The 17,378-nt window shown below is 46.4% G+C and overlaps 1 protein-coding gene across 2 annotated transcripts in view; it reads left to right on the top strand.

The window, feature by feature from the left end:
- The first annotated feature begins 222 nt into the window (after window positions 1–222).
- The window catches only part of PLCH2 (phospholipase C eta 2), a 303,870-nt gene continuing 286,714 nt past the window's right edge, over window positions 223–17,378 (top strand). Inside the window, exons 1-2 of one of the 2 annotated variants that reach the window (XM_039509129.1) lie at window positions 223–362; window positions 6,860–7,202. The gene's annotated coding sequence lies outside the window, so the exon portion shown is untranslated. The remainder of the gene's footprint in view (window positions 363–6,859; window positions 7,203–17,378) is intronic. The other variant, XM_039509130.1, reaches the window with a different exon arrangement.

The raw sequence follows: 17,378 nt of genomic DNA, 5'->3' as shown, positions 1-17,378 counted from the left end.
AAGACAAATCTCTCTGTCTCTCTCTTCCTCCCTTTCTGTTGTTTTTCTGTAACCTGCTATTTGACAGTTTGTGTGTGTGCTGTCAATGGCAATTTCAGTGGAGACACCCAAATGACTAGCCCAGCACTCCAGTAGGGTCTGGAATGTTGCTTTGTACTGTGCAGCAAGATGCTTGTGAGCTCACTAAAGAACTGTGACAGCTGGAGTCAAGACCCACATGTATTTGTGTTTTCAAAGGTGAACTGCACTGGAGCTGTGCAAAATGTTCACGGATGGGGGGCCGTGGGGCTTAGGGAATAGAGCACTGAACTAGGATTTGGGAGACCTGGATTCTGTTGCCAGCTCTGCCACTGGCCTGCAAGGTAACATTGGGCAAATCGCTTCAACTCTCTGTGGCTCAGTTTTCCCATCTGTGAAATGGATGTAATGATACTGAGTGCCTTTGTAAAGTGCTGTGTGATCTACTGATGAAAAGTGCTGTAGAAGAGCTACGTATTTATTTCTGTATATATTACACAGGCTCAAACCAGGGGAAATTGGCCAGCTGTCACTAACACAAAATTCAGACCAGTTGGTCAGAACCTGTGATCAAACCTGGGCCTGGTTTCAAAGCCCAGATCTTTGGTTTGGCACTGAAATCTCCCCAAACTTGTGTCTTCCCATTGATGTGAAACCCAGATGCTTTGGCTGAGTTGAGTGAACGTTTCACTCCTTCTGAATTTGAAATTCAAAACGCAACTCGTGGTATATGCCCCATGCACAATTCCAGTCTGGGTCTGAACTACCCTGGAGTGTGAGGCAGCTTGGATTGGGGCCAATGCTTGTGGTGGACTAGGTTGGCTCGGACCCTTGTCCAGGGCTTGAGGAGCTCCCTCTTTGTGTGTGCCCAAGTGAGGGATGGGAACAGCAACAGCCCCTGCATTTCATCCACATACCAGGGAGCACAATTTGCCACAGATAGGGTGGGGGCAAGGTAAGCATGGCCCTGCCCCCTCTGCAGCAGCCTGTGGAGACAGCTGGGCACACTGCGGAAGCAGTTTGCACCAACCAAAGGACTATCCTGAATCTCAATCCCTGCCTGAGCTCCCCTAGGAGTGTTATGCTCTGCACCACTCCTGACAGGAGTCTGTGGCTGAAAGCCTGTTTTGCCGTAGACGCTTCCCCTCAGGCTGCCATGGGATCCTGAGTGCCTTGGGGATTAAAATAGAAACAAGGTGGGGAAGGGAAGGCATCTACTGGACCATCAACAAGCATGAGAGGCCGAGAGCTCTAGTGAGTGGGCTCCCTTCCCTCCAGATCTAGGTTTCTGAGGGGCATTGAGGGGAAACTTACATTGCCTCTGCTCATGGTGAACCTGTTTGATATTGAGGGCTTGGCTCCCCATGGTGCTCAGTCCAGGGCAAGTCACCCTGCAATATTCGAAGGGAGCACTGTTTATTTCACCTGTGATTCCAGATTTTCCAGCATCTTCTCTTAACCATAGCGCAACTAGCTGGGGGTGCACTGATGCAGTATTGGGAGGTTTCTTTTGTGGTACTCATGTTTCATTACATCAAAATAAAACTTAGGATTTTTAAGAAACAAACAAACAAACAAACTTTTTCAATCTCCTGTTTTTTTGAGACCAGTAGCTGGTAGAATTGTAACTAACAAACAGCACTTCTGTGATATTCCTCTGCTTTCAGTGGAACAGAGCCACAAATATATTATTGTGGTAACAATTCTTTTGTTCTTTAAAAAACAACAACAACAACAACCCAAAACTGTTGCTACATAAGTGCTGCATTTTCATATCTACATTCACAAAAGTCTCTGTTTTCTGTAAATATATTATACAAACTTGGCCATTAGTGCCAGAATGTTTAATCAAAGCTTCTTTTGATCCTTCAGTTGAAAGGCAAACTTAAGCAGGAAGGAATACTGTAGATTTGTTACAGCTTCTACAAATGGGAACTATCTCCTCACTTTCCTTTGATGTATTTGGCTGTTTGTTTTCCTCTCTGAGCTTCCTAAGCCTGTCCAAAGACTCCCGAGGTCAAGACTCCAGTGACTTCCATTGGCTTTGCATTAGCCCAGGAAATTAATAGGCAGCAGGTTTAAAACAAACATAAGGAAGTACGTCTTCACTCAGTGCAGTTAACCTGTGGCACTTGTTGCTAGGGGATGCTGTGAAGGCCAAAAGTATAAATTGGTTCAAATAAGAATTACGTTCATGAAGGATAGGTCCATCAATAGCTATTAGCCAAGATAGTCAGGGACACAAACCCTATGCTGCAGGTGTCCCTAAACCAGAAGCTGGGGCTGGACAACAGGGGATGGATCACTGCCTTGTTCTGTTTATTCCCTTTGAAGCATCCAGCACTGGGCACGGTTGGAAGACAGGTTATTGGGCTAGATCAGGGGTTCTCAAACTGGGGGTCGGGACCCCTCAGGGGGTTGCAGAGTTACATGGGGGGGTTGGGAGCTGTCAACCTCCACCCCAAACCCTGCTTTGCCTCCAGCATTTATAATGGTGTTAAATATATAAGAAAGTGTTTTTAATTTATAAGGGGGATCGCACTCAGAGACTTACTATGTGAAAGGGGTCATCAGTAAAAAAGTTTGAGAGCCACTGGGCTAGATGAACTATTGGTCTGACCCAATATATCTGTTCTTATGATCTTAAAACTATGGGAGGGGAGTGTTGGGGTATTTGTGTGTGTTTTTACTGTAGATTTGGAGAGTGGGTCATAATAAGATTTTGTTTTTTCAGTTCTGCACCCTCTTGTTTTAATGTTGATAATTTTTAGTAATCCAATTTGCCTTTGACTTTTGCGGAAGATATGTCTGTCTCTTATTGCATCTGGTTAGATTCCCAGAGGCTTCTGGGCATGCATTGCTGGAGAAATACAGATGTAGAATAATAATAGCTCTATCATTAATACTGGGGACACAATCTCAATCAGCCTTTCACCAGTAAGTCAGCCATTCAAGCCCAGGTCATATTGGTAGCAGACAGGTGTCCAGATTGCAAACCCCACCACCTAACTGGCACCAAGTGGCACTCTCAGTAGAGAGGCCAAAAGACTGAACAGGTCATAGAAACTAAGCTTGCTTGCTCACCCCAAAGGTGGCTCCTCTCTGTCAGGATTTGGTCAGGTTGGTGGGGCAAACCGGCTAGGTCTGGTGAGAACCAATGGGAGGGAGGGAATCTCCAGAGATGGTCAATATAGCACATTTTTTGGCTACTAAACTGACAGAATGTTTTCAAAAACACCAACAAAAAAGAAGCTCGATCTCTAAAGCTTGTTAATGCTCCAACTGTTTTCTGACACAAGGACTGAAGTGGTAAACAGTTGATCAACCTTTCTGATCCCTGATGCTGAGGGTTAAAAATAATGGCTTTCCCCACAGATGTGTGGCTAACCCTGTATTTAGTGCTTTGTCTGTGTCTTGGCTGGGCCGATTGACTCATCTCTGGGTTTCCCGTGTTGTGGTTTGTGGCTAAGTAAGCAGACGTTTATTCTTTAGCTTTCAATGAGTTCAGTAGACACTCCATAGCTTTCTGACATTAATAAAACATTGTTTACCATGGATAGATTATGAACCAGTTTTAAGAAGAGGGATTCCGGCTATTGTCCCCTAATCCTTCTCCAGATCTTTGTACGCTTTTGAGGATGTGTGACGAGTTCACAATTCCAACACACAAAACTCATTTGAGGCAGAAGTTACTGGGGAAAACTAGACCCTCTGATTGCTAGCTGGAATTGCTCACTGATAGAGTAAAAGATCTCAGTTTGATCAGGGGAGTACACAACGGTAGGTGGGATGGATAACAAGGGAATGACATAGAGCAGGAAGCAAATGTTTCATGTGCATTTTGAGGTTGTTACTCAGAATTATCTTCCTGGAAATGGCCTTGTGAGATCGTTTAACACACATTTTTTGTCCCTGATTTAAAAGCCTCCTACTCTCTGTGGTGTAATCAGATCATAGGGACCTCTGTAAGGTAACAACAGTCAACTCAGGAAATTAACTGTGTAAAAGGAATAGACGGAACGGAGCAGAATGCAGGGCTGCATCTTGCTAAGTGATATGAACTGGATAGGAGACTGGTGCTATGGAAGGGTTGAGGAAGGCTTGCTTTATGGCCATGGAAGTTTATCACTTCAGAATAACTAAGCGGTGGAGTGAACAGACTCGTGGTTGGGCTTTGCTCCCTGGGAAGAGAACTGTTCTTTGTACCCTTCTATATCCATTGTCTGGCTTCTCCTCCTAGACAGGTCCCATATCATAGACTATCAGGGTTGCAAGGGACCTCAGGAAGTCATCTAGTCCAACCCCCTGCTCAACGCAGGACCGATCCCCAACTAAATCCCCAAATGGCCCCCTCAAGGGTTGAGCTCACAACCCTGTGTTTAGCAGGCCAATGCTCAAACCACTGAGCTATCCCTTCCCTCTATCTGCTCTCTGGAGAGTGGATCAGCTGTCCTGTTGTGTCAGACTTGACTCCTGTGTCTTTAGGAGCCAAAAGCACCCCTTCTCTCCCCGCTCTGTCTTGGAGAATGGCTCCTCTCCCCCTGAATCTGTGGGATGAAGGGTCACCAAACAGGGACTCCTGAAGTGGGAACAAAGTGTTGAGCAGGTGCCCCCAGCCACACCATCAGTAGATGGAACAACAGCACTGCCACCTTCATGGTACAAGAAAATATTGTCCAGCCTGGGAATCTCCTATCCACCATCCTGACCTCCATAGAAAGATCTGGCTCCCCCTTCCTTCTCAGGGTAGAGAGGGAAGAGAGAGGGGAAATGCTGCTTTTGCTCCTAGGGAGAAAAGACAGGCCCGTCTGATCCCAGAGGTAAGAGAAGAGCCATGTCAGCTCTCTCCCCACGGGGCTCCTTAGGGGTGTGTGGGTGGAACGTGGGGGAGGTGGAATGGGAGCCCATGGAGGAGTGAACAAAAATGGAAGGGGGCTGGGATGGAGGAGTAGAGGAGGACTGTGGAGGGAAGGGGATGGAGAGGCAGACCGCATCAGCCTTTCTTTGCTATACATAGAGGCAGCAGGCCCCATTGCTGCTGCTGGCCTTGGTTGAAGGAGGGTAGGGACAGTGGGTGGGCAGTGCAGGGAGGGGGCTGGAGAGAAGGGAAGTGGCAGAGGGATGCGGGGTTACGGGCTAGTAGAATAAAATGGGGAGGAGAAAGGAAGAGCAGAGAGCCCGGGAGACCTAGTGAGAGAACGGTATTGCATAGGGAGCCCAGTGCCAGAAAGATTGCAGTGAAATGCATTTTGCTGCTTGCTTTGGGTGCCAGGGATATGACGGCGTAAGAGGAAGAGCACAGAGAGGCCTGGTGGTGCATGGGAGACGTGCCTGATATGCTGACATAGGGCCTGAACCAAATCCCACTGAAGTCAGTACACTCCCATTACCTGCAGAGGGCCATGACTCTGGCCCATGGAGGGGGCGGGACAACTGCTCATGGATTGCCCTTTCGATGCTAGCCTTTGGCATGGTTCAATGTGACTGCTAGGGAATAAGAGAATAGGATTGGGGCCCCTGGCCTGTGGCTTGCTTTGCCTGAATGTTTTAACTAGGATGCCGCTCTCCACTGGCAGATTCTGGTCTGTGATTGCAGTTCAGGTCTATCTCTGGTTAAATGGCTCAGATGATAGCTTTCTCTCCCCTCCTTCCAGAGACTTTGCCAACAGAGCATCACAACTCCTTCGGAAGGCTGAATGGGCGCCAGGTGGCATATAAGTTACTAGAGGAGTGTTTACTCAGACTGAGGATCTTTAATGTGTCTCCTGCGGCTCTTTGCAGCACATAATACATGATCTCACAACACGGCATGATTTAATTATTAACCAATCAGGATGCTTTCACTATGTTATTAACTATGTTATTAAGTAGACTACTTGGTTGGTCATTTTGCTGTAAGAATAATTTATATATGTATATATTAAAAATAGTAAATGAAACAATGAATTCACATTACTGTGGCTCTTTTGAGTAATGTAGATGGCTAATTTGGCTCCTGAACCACTGAGGTCAGAGTATCACTGTACTAGAGTAATCATCTTATTTTATTGAATAGCAAAATACCAAAGTCCATGGCAAGGACCATAAAGCAAGTCAGAGGGATATTTTGGCAGTTACAGGCCGGTCCTGTTTAAAACTCCCTTTCATATAGTAAATCCAGTGCTCCTGTGTGCCCCTGCCCTCTATTGGACAAAACTAGAACTGCTCAGCCGTGTCATAAGCTCTATACTGATAACAACCAACGAAGATTCTCCTTTGGTTCAAATGGTAGGAGCCTGAACTCCGGAGCAAGAGGATTTCGCTTCTCTCTCTTTCACTTGTTGCTGTGAAGTTCCTAGATCTGGCCATGGATTTCTTGCAAATGTGCAGTGGTTATTTTAAAGGCCCACTTCCTGTGTTGATGTTACTATGGCAGGGTGGGGCAGGGGGATACCCACTTGAGCCTTAGCTGGGTCTACACAGCAATTAGACACCCATGGCTGGCCCGTGCCAGCTGACTTGGGCTCATGGGGCTTGGGCTAAGGGGCTATTAAACTGCAGTGTAGACATTCAGGCTCATGCTGGAGCTTGCGCTCTGGGACCCTCCTTCCTTGCAGGATCCTAGAGCCCGGGCTCCAGCCCAAGCCACAACGCCTACACTGCAATTAAACAGCCCCTTAGCCCAAGCTCTGCAAGCCTGAATCAGCTGGCATGGGCCAGCTGTGGGTTTTTAATTGCGGTGTAGACATACCTTTAGAGAGCATGCTCTTGATCCTAGTTGGATTATTCATAGCAGGGAGTGGGGATGGTTCAGCTACGAAAATCCTAATTAAACACTTTATCTGTGTCTACCCCTCCTTAGAGCGAGTCATTCCCTGGACTCACGGAGAAGAGCTCCCAGGTGGTGAGAGGGTTGGCAAGGCAGAAAGCAGGAAGTACTCAAAGGGCTGAGATAGTTTCGTTTTACACCAGAAGAGACCATCTGATCTTCTAGTCTGACCTTTGCACATCACCGGCCATTAATTCTCACCCAGATACCTCCTCTGTTGAGCTCAGTGACATTAGATAGACCGCAAGGTATTTCAGTCCTCAGGAGACTGAACTGTTGTGTGCTACAGGCAGAGAACAGGAGAGCCTGAGGTGTCACATTGCCTGGGTCTCCCGCCCAGGTAATCATAACAGAAGAGCCATACTCCATGCTACAGGTTTGTGCCAATCTGACTTGACGTAAAACTCCTCTGTCCCAAATGTGACTATCAGTATGACCCTGAGGAAGCTATAATAAGCATCTACAACTTTCAGAGTAGTAGCCGTGTTAGTCTGTATCCACAAAAAGAATAGGAGTACTTGTGGCACCTTATGCTACAATAAATTTGTTAGTCTCTAAGCTTTCGTGGGCTACAGCTCACTTCATCGGATGCATCTGATGATGCCACAAGTACTCCTATTCCATCTACAACTTGTTTGGCTGTCTCCAGCTAGCGTGGAGTCTAGGGGCGATCCATCCACCTGCAGTGGCATCAGTGTTCAAACATGAAGAGCATGAGTGATCTGAGAAACAGGATGAATTCCTCACTAAAACAGCCATCCTCCAGCTACTCTAACTAAACAACAGGGCTTTTAACGTGATGGTATTTTGGATGAATGTACCTCTTGTGACAGGTAGCAGCTCATGGCGACTCAATCCCTCTCTGTCTCTAGGATCTTCCACAGAGTTGCTGCGTCCAACTCTCTCTGTCTCTAGTAGTGTTATTCAGGTAGTGGAGCATGGCTTTAATGCATGCCTATAGTTCAGTGCTGCCCCGGGCCCCATGGAGAGGGGATGCTGGAATGTTCAGGTGCTCCAGAACTGATGGCCAGTTCTGAGCAACGGCGAACTTCTGTGGAGCTGGGACCCTCTGAGATGGCTTCTGGCTTCGTTTGCATTTAGCTGCTCCCCTGCTGTAAGACTGTGCTTGTGTCACCTCCAAGGGAGGTGGGAGGAAAGAAAAATGTAGCTTGACAAAGAGTCACATCCACAGCTCTCACAATGCTCTTCACAGCAACGCCTTCTGATAGAGCTTCCTCTGCACGGCCAACCAACGAAGGAGCTGCTGACAGAAATAGCCGGTGGCAGTGGAAAAAGACAGGCAAGGGAGAGAGTGAATGCTCACACACAGACCTACTCCATCTGCACCCTCTCTCTGCACTGTTTGGCCTGAAGGTACCTATGGGACATGCTGCCTGAATTGCAAACCATGAGGGCTCCACATTCAGCTGACTCATTTGTGTTTTTACAATAAGAGTGTAAATGTAAATCAGCTGTCAATGGGAGAGTGGAAAGGGATTACAGCTGAGATGTTCAAAGGGAGCCAGGCACCAAGGACCATTAAACTGCAGTGTGATTTGGACTCTAACCTCACTTGAACCCCCTGAAAAAATCTCAGCCCACACATTCAAGCAACAAGCAAGCCCAAGATAGTCTAGGTCTGTGACACCCCTCAGCCCCACAAGGCTTGCTGGTAAAGACTCTTCTTTCCAAACTCCATCAGTCAGTCGTCACACCATCTGCTGTCCTCTATTTAAGTCTCTTCAGGTGGCATTGTAACAGTCTGTGTTTCAGGATGGACCCAGCACTCTTTTCATGCCCTCTTCTGCAGGACTCATTGCAGTCACATCAGTATTTTGATCTCACCATCATCTCCAATTTTGAAGTCTCTCATAACTCACCTATATTTTGGCTTTCCTGCAAGCCATATGCAGTTTTTACACATTAAAGCAATGCTTTACATATCTACAGTATCTCTTCATTTGGGATCTGGAAACTCTCTAAGAAGTCTCATTAAGCCTCACACCAATGCCCATTGTGAAGTATTATGTACCCATTTGACAGTTCTGCAAACACAGGCATAGAGAGGGGAAGTGACTTACCCAAGGATCTATAGTAAATTAGTGGCAGAGTTGTAGTGCAGTTAATTACAGTAGGCCTGCCATTAATCTTGCATCCCAGTCCCATGCTCTAATCCATACCTAGACTGTTCTCCTTGCAGCTGTTCTGAAGGCTAGGAGTCATGGGCTCTTACACTATAGTCATGTGCTGCTATAAATTATATTGATATAGCTCTCCCTCAGAGATCCTCCTATGGAAAATGCAAATCACAGAAGTGCAAGCTACTATCCTCCTCCCACTCTTAGATGTTAGATTGTCTGACACTGGCTCCTGCGAATTACCTCCTGACTCTGACTGCGCATTCCAGTTATGCCCTGTTATCAGCCCTGTTTCACGCCTCTCCACAGGAAATACAGCCATTCTCTTCCCTTGCACATGAAAGCTGAGGTGAATCAAACACTGTGGTTTCCTGTCTCCTAACTCACTCAGTGAATCACTTTCTAACATCACACGGAGCTTTTGGTTTTAGGTTTCGTCTACACTTCAAACTAGGGGTGTAATTTCCAGTTTGAGGAGATGTACCTTCCTTAGCTCAGATTGAGGCAGCATGCTAAGAATAGCCGTGTAGTTGTGGTGGCAGAGGGGCTAACTGCTTGAGTTCATACCGAGTGTCTCAGATGGGATTGTATTCGGAGGGGCTAGCCCCTCCCACCACCCAGGCTGCCATGGCTACACGGCTATTTTTAGCACACCAGCTCAATCATAGCTAGCACGAGTGCATTTCCTTGAGCTGAAAATCACACCTTTAGCTCAAAGTGTAGACATACCCAGAACTTCTTGTTTCGGATTTTTACTTCCACCCAGGGTGATCTTTGCATGCTTTTTGGGGCTGGCCCTGTCTTTATGTTTGTGCAGTGCCTAGTGGTCTCTAGGTGCAACTGCAATACAAATAATAAATATTCAAAATAACCAGCTGAACTATTCAGAGCATCAATGTGGTCAAAAACCTCCTAGAACTCTTGGGGCTCACTTTGTTTTAATCTCAGATTCTAATTCTACACTTTAACTTAATACTAGACATCGTTCCACTGCCCAGCATTGCTGGCCTTCTCTTGGGCCACCACTAGTGTTTGATACTGACCACTGACTATAGGTATCGAAAGCTGGTCTTGTAGGCCTGGCCTGATCTGTTACGTCCAAAGTTTTACCCCTTCTCAATTCTGTATAAGTAGGACAGATAAGCACTGATCAAAGCTCTCCAGGTATACAAGTATCCACTCTATTCAGACTATCAGGCTGTGCTAGGAAGCGCAGTCATTATCAATGTTGTTAAACCTCTGATTGCATTGTACATCTATTCATGTGTATCAAAGAGGTTTTTAATTTGATTTAATTGAGTTTTCAGATTGCCTAGATCTGACTGTATATAGATTTTTGCTGTAGAATTTTGTTTCCCTAGGATATGGCCAAATGATACAGCTAATGGATAATTACAATTATTATGTACCAAAAGATTGCTGGAACAGCGCGGGCAAAAAAGATCTTGTCTTGTATTCAGGTTGGGTGATGTATTATTTTTTAGCATAGATTCAGGAGATGTAAAATAGACACAATTTAAAAAAAGTGATAGCACTTAGCAAAATGTTTATTATTTTTCTCTCTGCTCTCCTCATTCCCCTTACCTATTGGGCCTGATCCTGGACAGTGCTAAGCACTTTCAGAGGGATGCCGAGTGCCCTTTACTTCTATTGACTTGAGTGGGAATATAGGATACTTACTGAATTGCTGGAATAGGCTGTTGCCCTATATCCAAGAGACTAATGGCTACTGTAATGGACTGGTGGATGGAATTGGAATGGCTCAATTAGATGTCATATGCCGCCTCGTGCTAATGGAGATTCCTCTTTAGATGAAGTAGTAGGGGGACAGAGCCAGCTAGCCAGGTTTCAGTGGTATTGAAGAGTATGAATATTATCCAAATACGGTGCCCCTGAATGCAAAGAGCATCAGAACTTAGAGCCTGCTAACCCTGCTAATGTAACCTGCTAATCCCTTGTGCCATGTAAACCTCATTTTTCTTGCAGACGTCACCTCCTGCCGAGCCGTCCCAGCGCTTCTGAGTGATGGCTGGAATAAGAGCATTTCAGGAGTACCTCCAGTCCTAAGACTCCTGGGAAAAGATAGAATTGCTGAGCCTTCTCGAGACCGATGGTCTCTCTTTGCTCTGATTCCCGAGTCTGCACAAGGCACTGCTCAATTCCTATTCACCCCTTACAGGCTGGATAACAATGTTGATTGATTTTCTTTCCTTTATTCTGGGGGCCCCTGTGTGAATCTTGTTATAGGATCACTTCACTCTCTAGGCTTCAGTGTTAACTAGTAAACAGCAGCATTTAAAAAAAATAGAAAGGAAAAAAGAAAGAAAAGCAAATAAGAGAGGGTTAAAACGACTCTCCCAAAACAAAACAGGGCAAAGGGGAAGTTTAAAAAAAAGGGAAAAGAAAGAAAAAGGGTTATGTGTTGCTTCTCTCTTCCCTCCTTCTTTCTCTCCTGGGTTTGTGTGCTGTCTCCTGAAAGTGTGAGCTCTTCAGGGCAGGGATCTGTCATCTGACATGTCTTAAAGCATCTAACTTTACAATGGCTCCGTGTCTAGTTGGCAGCCAGTATCAAGCGAAGTGCCCCAAGGGTCAGTCCTGTGGCTGGTTTTGTTCAATATCTCCATTAATGATCTGGAAGATGGCGTGGATTGCACCCTCAGCAAGTTTGCAGATGACACTGAACTGGAACGAGTGGTAGATACGCTGGAGGGTAGGGATAGCATACAGAGGGATCTAGACAAGTTAGAGGATTGGGCCAAAAGAAATCTGATGAGGTTCAACAAGGACAAGAGCAGAGTTCTGCACTTAGGACGGAAGAATCCCATGCACTGCTATAGACTAGGGACCGAATGGCTAGGCAGCAGTTCTGCAGAAAAGGACCTAGGGGTTACAGTGGGTGAGAAGCTGGATATGAGTCGACAGTGTGCCCGAGAAGGCTAATGGCATTTTGGGATGTATCAGTAGGGGCATTGCCAGCAGATCGAGGGACATGATCATTCCCCTCTATTGAACATTGGTGAGGTCTCATCTGGAGTACTGTGTCCAGCTTTGGGCTTCACACTACAAGAAGGATGTGGAAAAATTTGAAAGAATCCAGCAGAGGCAACAAAAATGATTGGGGACTGGGGCACATGACTTATGAGAGGCTGAGGGAACTGAGATTGTTTAGTCTTCAGAAGAGAAGAATGAGGGGGGATTTGATAGCTGCTTTCAACTACCTGAAAAGGGGTTCCAAAGAGGATGGATCTAGACTGTTCTCAGTGGTACCAGATGACAGAACAAGGAATAATGGTCTCAAGTTGAAGTGGGGGAGGTTTAGGTTGGATATTAGGAAAAACTTTTTCACTAGAAGGCTGGTGAAGCACTGGAATGGGTTATCTAGGGAGGTGGTGGAATCTCCTTCCTTAGAGGTTTTTAAGGTCAGGCTTGACAAAGCCCGGTAGCTACACTTCTGCAGGAGGAGCTGAGCTAGGACATAACCCCTTGAACCACAATTCCCTCCTCCTCTCCCCAGCTTGCAGTCTGCACTGTTAGGGGCATCCATTGACATTGGTGGAAATCAAGATTTACGTTGGTATAATCAAGATCTGAATTTGGTCCTGGGATATAGTCGCCGATGGGCTCTCATATCTTATATCAAACTGTTAGAATCCTTAGAGGAATAAAAGTTTTTCACAGGAAATCTTGCAAATTTCATATTGTACCATGCAGAATGAAACTTGAAACTTCCAAGTGCCTCATGAGATGAGCTATCAGCCAGCATCTTGTTTGTTGCCAGCCAATTCCCTGTGCTTTCTATGCACAATCTTCTAATACATGTTTCTGAGTCTCCCCCTCTGCTCTACCTCCCCGTCCCCACTGAGAAATGCAGGTGCTTTTGGGAGATCACTTCTTTAGCAATTGTGCATTGTGCTGCATCACCCTGTCAATTTCAAGCTTAAGATGTGTGTGAGCTGTCTTTCAGCAAGGAGAGGCTGACACACCAAGAGGCCTTCCAGTCACTCTTGGTAAGTAAGAAAACAGATCAAATGATGCAAATAGAGCTGGCTTCTGCATATTCGGTTCCCTGGGTTCACCTTCCAAAAACTGCCACAATGTTAAATTTAGATTTGTAAAGCAGATGCTAAAATACATGTTATATAAGCTTATTGGTATAATTGGACTCTTCAAGCCTGGACTGAATATTCTTTAGGCTTAATAACCATGTTTAATGATTTGAGGAAGGTATGTGTGATTATATCATTCACCAAAAATGCAGAGCTACTCCTGCGTTGTATACATGCCCCTTCAGCTCTAGCTGTAAGAAAGACCTGCCAAGATTTAGAAGGTGTTCTCCACAGGTACAATGGATCAGCTGGGTTTAGGTTTTAACTGAAAGACCTGGCTGCTAGAGAAATGCTCCAATAAATGTCATGTTTTCCTTTGACGTTGTTTGATTATTTTATTTTTTTAACCAAATAATTTTGTCACCCGGCTCTGTGTGAGGGCAGTTTACAGCGTGCATGCTCTGTCCCCATGGAAATGGAATGCTACGTCACACCCTAAGGTGTGGGTTTACCCACTTGTTCCAGAGGACTAAAACAGCCTGCTTTCCTTTTGCAATTGCCTTGGATGTGAAACAACTTGCCTGGGTGTGTAAATATCTCAACTGGAATTGCCCGACAAATGATTTTGCATTTTTTAAAGTAAATAGTGTGTCATAGGGAACAGCAGCGGAGGTTAAAAACAACCCCAAAATTTCACTTGTTAATGTTTTAAGTATCTCTCTGGTATCGTTTTCTGATCTCCTTTCCTTTTGATCTGCTTCTTGATCAGATTCAGATTAGCCTGGTGTCTTGTTTTTGTGAATTTTGTGTGTGTCACATACGGTAGCTATTGTATTATTTACTCTGAGAAGGAAATCAGAGCTGATCTGTATGCCATTAGACACCATGTGGTAGCTGTCTAAACACAAAAGCATGGCCTTTTTCAAGTGAGATTTTAAATACTTTATTTGCAGCGATCAAAACAATGGCAAAGGGGATTAGTAATGGGATATGCAGCCTTTCATCTCCCAGGTTCATGTACCCTGCCATGAGGATTCCAATCACATTGCCTTCCCAAGGAATGTTGGATGTGACAAAGATGGTAGGAAATGGCCCTGAACCAGGGTCACCAGTTCAAATCCTGGTCTTATGGGTCTGACCAAAAAATGTTAATCTCTGCTGGCTGTTCTGTGGCCTGTGTCAATGACCTGGTGGGCCTCAGGACAGTACCTAGCGTGCAAGAGCCCTTGTCACTAAAAACTATTGTGGACTGTGATTCAGTGCAAGAAGGGCACTTAAGCATGTGCTGAACTCCCGTGAAAGCCAGCGGGCCTTTAGCACATACTTAAAGTTAAGCACATGCTTATTGAGTTCCTGAACTGGGGGACCAGACTTTGTGTAATTGTTTATGTTCTGAACCAGGAAGCTCTCAGAATGGGCCCAGAATTAACACGTCTCTTACTATTAGTAGCAGCTCCTTCAGTCCATGCTAGCAGAGGATGGTGTGGGGGAGTGCTCTAATTGTGCCAAACCTGTCCCTTGTTCTGGGGATTCACATATTAATTCCACACTCTTGTCTTGCAGTAGTACTTACAGGCCAACCAAGTCCAGTCCTTGTCCCAAACATTTTGTATCTAAGCCACAAGACATGCGGAAGCTGAGACAGCCAAGCACGCTACCAGTGGATAAGATGGGGTGACTAAAATACTAGGGTGCATGCAATTATTAGCCTGTCAGGATGAGTGAATGAAGGGACATCACTTTCCAGCTGATGTCAATTCATCACCTTTGCACAGGGTGGGTTTTTTTACATCGTTACCAGGTGTTTGTGAAAATACTTATTGATTTGGTAAAACAGAAAGTTAATCTCTTTTTTTAAACACGTCCTTTTAGGCAGTGTGGGCTAGAAGAGGGGGCACCAGTCTGGAACTCAGAAGATTGGGTTCTATTTGCAGATATCCTACTGACCTGCTGGGTGACTTTCTCTGTGCCTCAATTTCCCCTTATGTAAAACGGGGATAATGGATACTGACCTCCTTGCTTTGCGCTCTACTGATGAAAAGCGCTAGGGGGTGGTAGTGTATCTTGCATGGTAGGGCAAAGGGAACGTTTCATGTGTATGTAGCTTTAGCTTCATTGCAGTGAAGCTCGTGAAGCCTAGCACTGGAAGCATGTGAATGGCTCAGTTTAATAACATTGCGTGGATGTAAAGTACTCTGTTATCACTGGTACAGATACAGCATGAGCAGCTCAGTACAAGCTTCCCCTCACACCATCGTACCTCAGCTCAGACCACGAGGGACCATTTCTTGGAGCATAGTTCAAAGTCCATTCGGTCTCCCTTTCTGCCGAGGTTCCCAACGAGGCAAGCAGTTGTGGTGGTGGTTTTGTGATATGGACACCAGGGACCAGATAGTCAGCTAGTGTAAATGGGCACTGCTCCGCTGACTTCGCTGACATTTCATCCTGTGAGCTCACCAAAGAAACTAGCCATTTGCATTCTGTTAAACTGTCTACAAAGATTAATTGTCCACCCTTCCATTGGGACCCGTTGGCTCAGACGTGGCTGCCTGGCGAAGGTGAGGGCAGAGCTATGCTTGGTGTTCAGAGGTGCTCACTCAGCTTTGTTGCAACTCCAGCAGTTTTGGTGAGGCTGACAATGCTCTGGAAAGAACCTGAGCCCAGTTTCAAGAACATGGGCCCAGTTCATGGCTGTGGGTCCAGAATGTGAGAAATGAACTGAAGGTGAATTTCAGGGAGTGAGAACCCCACCTGCTCCCAATCTAAAGAAAATGTACTAGTGAACCCCTTGCAAGATTCTCCACTGGCATAAAGCTTGGTAGCACAATTGACAGAGCTCTAGCGAGGACAATTGACACCAGCAGAGGATCTGGCCTGTGGAACTTTGCCCATTCTGAACAGGGCCACCCAGAGGATTCAGGGGGCCTGGGGCAAAGCAATTTTGGGGGCCCCTTCCAGAAAAAAAGTTGCAATACTATAGAATACTATATTTTTGTGGGGGCCCCTGTGGGGCCCAGGGCCTGGGGCAAATTGCCCCACTTGCCCCCTCGCTCCGGGCAGCCCCGATTCTGAAGGACACACTGCTTGGTGTATAATCGGTCACAATGATTGAACTTCCTGTAACTGGAGCCACTCGAACAAATCCTAAAGCAAACTGTTAGGAACGTTTGGCAAAGCAATAGCCACCCAGTTCGGCTCTCTGAAGAGTGAATGGACAGATCCTGAGTCATTTTTAAGCATTTCCTTCTCTCCCTGGGAATCATCCAGGAAGCCACAGTTCCTTTTGTTAGACATGCAGTATACATATACCACAGCACTGGTGTGGCTGGTGGGTGTACAACTATCAGTGCGGAATAGGCTCGGAGGAGAAATTACTTAAATGACTGAAGGCGCCAGATAAACTCTCCTGCTCTGAGGCCAGGCATGTTTTTCAGCCCAGGTCCTCGTTGTGCGGATGCATAGAGCAGTGTGCCAGCACCGCTGCAGCAAAGCATTTAAACACTCTTCTGGCTTCTTCAACTCTTAACTTTCATGTTTTTCTCTCTGTCTCCTACACATCTTGGCTGAACAGTGGAGGCACCTTCTGACCTCTGCTCAATTCTCCTCCAAAGATCTAAGAAAACTCTGAGGCCTCTTTCTCTTCTTATTCATATCGGTGTAAGTCAGGAACCGCTCCACTGGAGCGAAAGGCGTTACCAAGTTATAAGTGAGCGCAGTCTCTCTTGTTATGGGCCAACAGCTTCTCCTCTGTCCCAGGTTTTATTTACTCTCACTGGATAATTGCCCACACAGGCCACTGTGGCAGGCTCAGCCAGTCTCTGAAGATGTCCACTGGGTGCAGGGGCGGCTCTAGACATTTTGCCGCCCCAAGCACGGCGGCATGCCGCGGGGGGCGCTCTGCCGGTCGCTGGTCCTGCAGCTCCGGTGGACCTCCCGCAGGCGTGTGGAGCCGCAGGACCAGCAGACCCTCCACAGGCACACCTGCGGGAGGTCCACTGGAGCCGTGGGACCAGTGGACCCTCCGCAGGTGTGCTGCCGAAGGCACCCTACCTGCTGCCCTCCCGGCAACCGGCAGAGCACCCCCCACGGCATGCCACCCCAAGCATGCGCTTGGCGTGCTGGGGCCTGGAGCCGCCCCTGACTGGGTGGGGTGTAAAAATTAGACAAGGAGTAATCTGTTGCCACCTCCCAAAACATGAGAAAGGCATGAAGTGTGAGAGCAACACAGAGAGAGATCCTGACACAGGATCGTATCCTGAGGCTTTTGCTGAGGCACACTCCCAGTGCAAACTGACTGATTTCAGTGGGAGATTGCCTGACTAAGGGGTGAGTGCAAACAAACACAAGGAGCTAAGGGTTTGGCCTGTA

Source organism: Mauremys reevesii, linkage group 21 (assembly GCF_016161935.1).
Source record: "Mauremys reevesii isolate NIE-2019 linkage group 21, ASM1616193v1, whole genome shotgun sequence".
Taxonomy (NCBI): Eukaryota; Metazoa; Chordata; order Testudines; family Geoemydidae; genus Mauremys; species Mauremys reevesii.
Note: the sequence above shows the minus strand (reverse complement) of the source record. Positions and strands in the feature narration are given on the sequence as shown.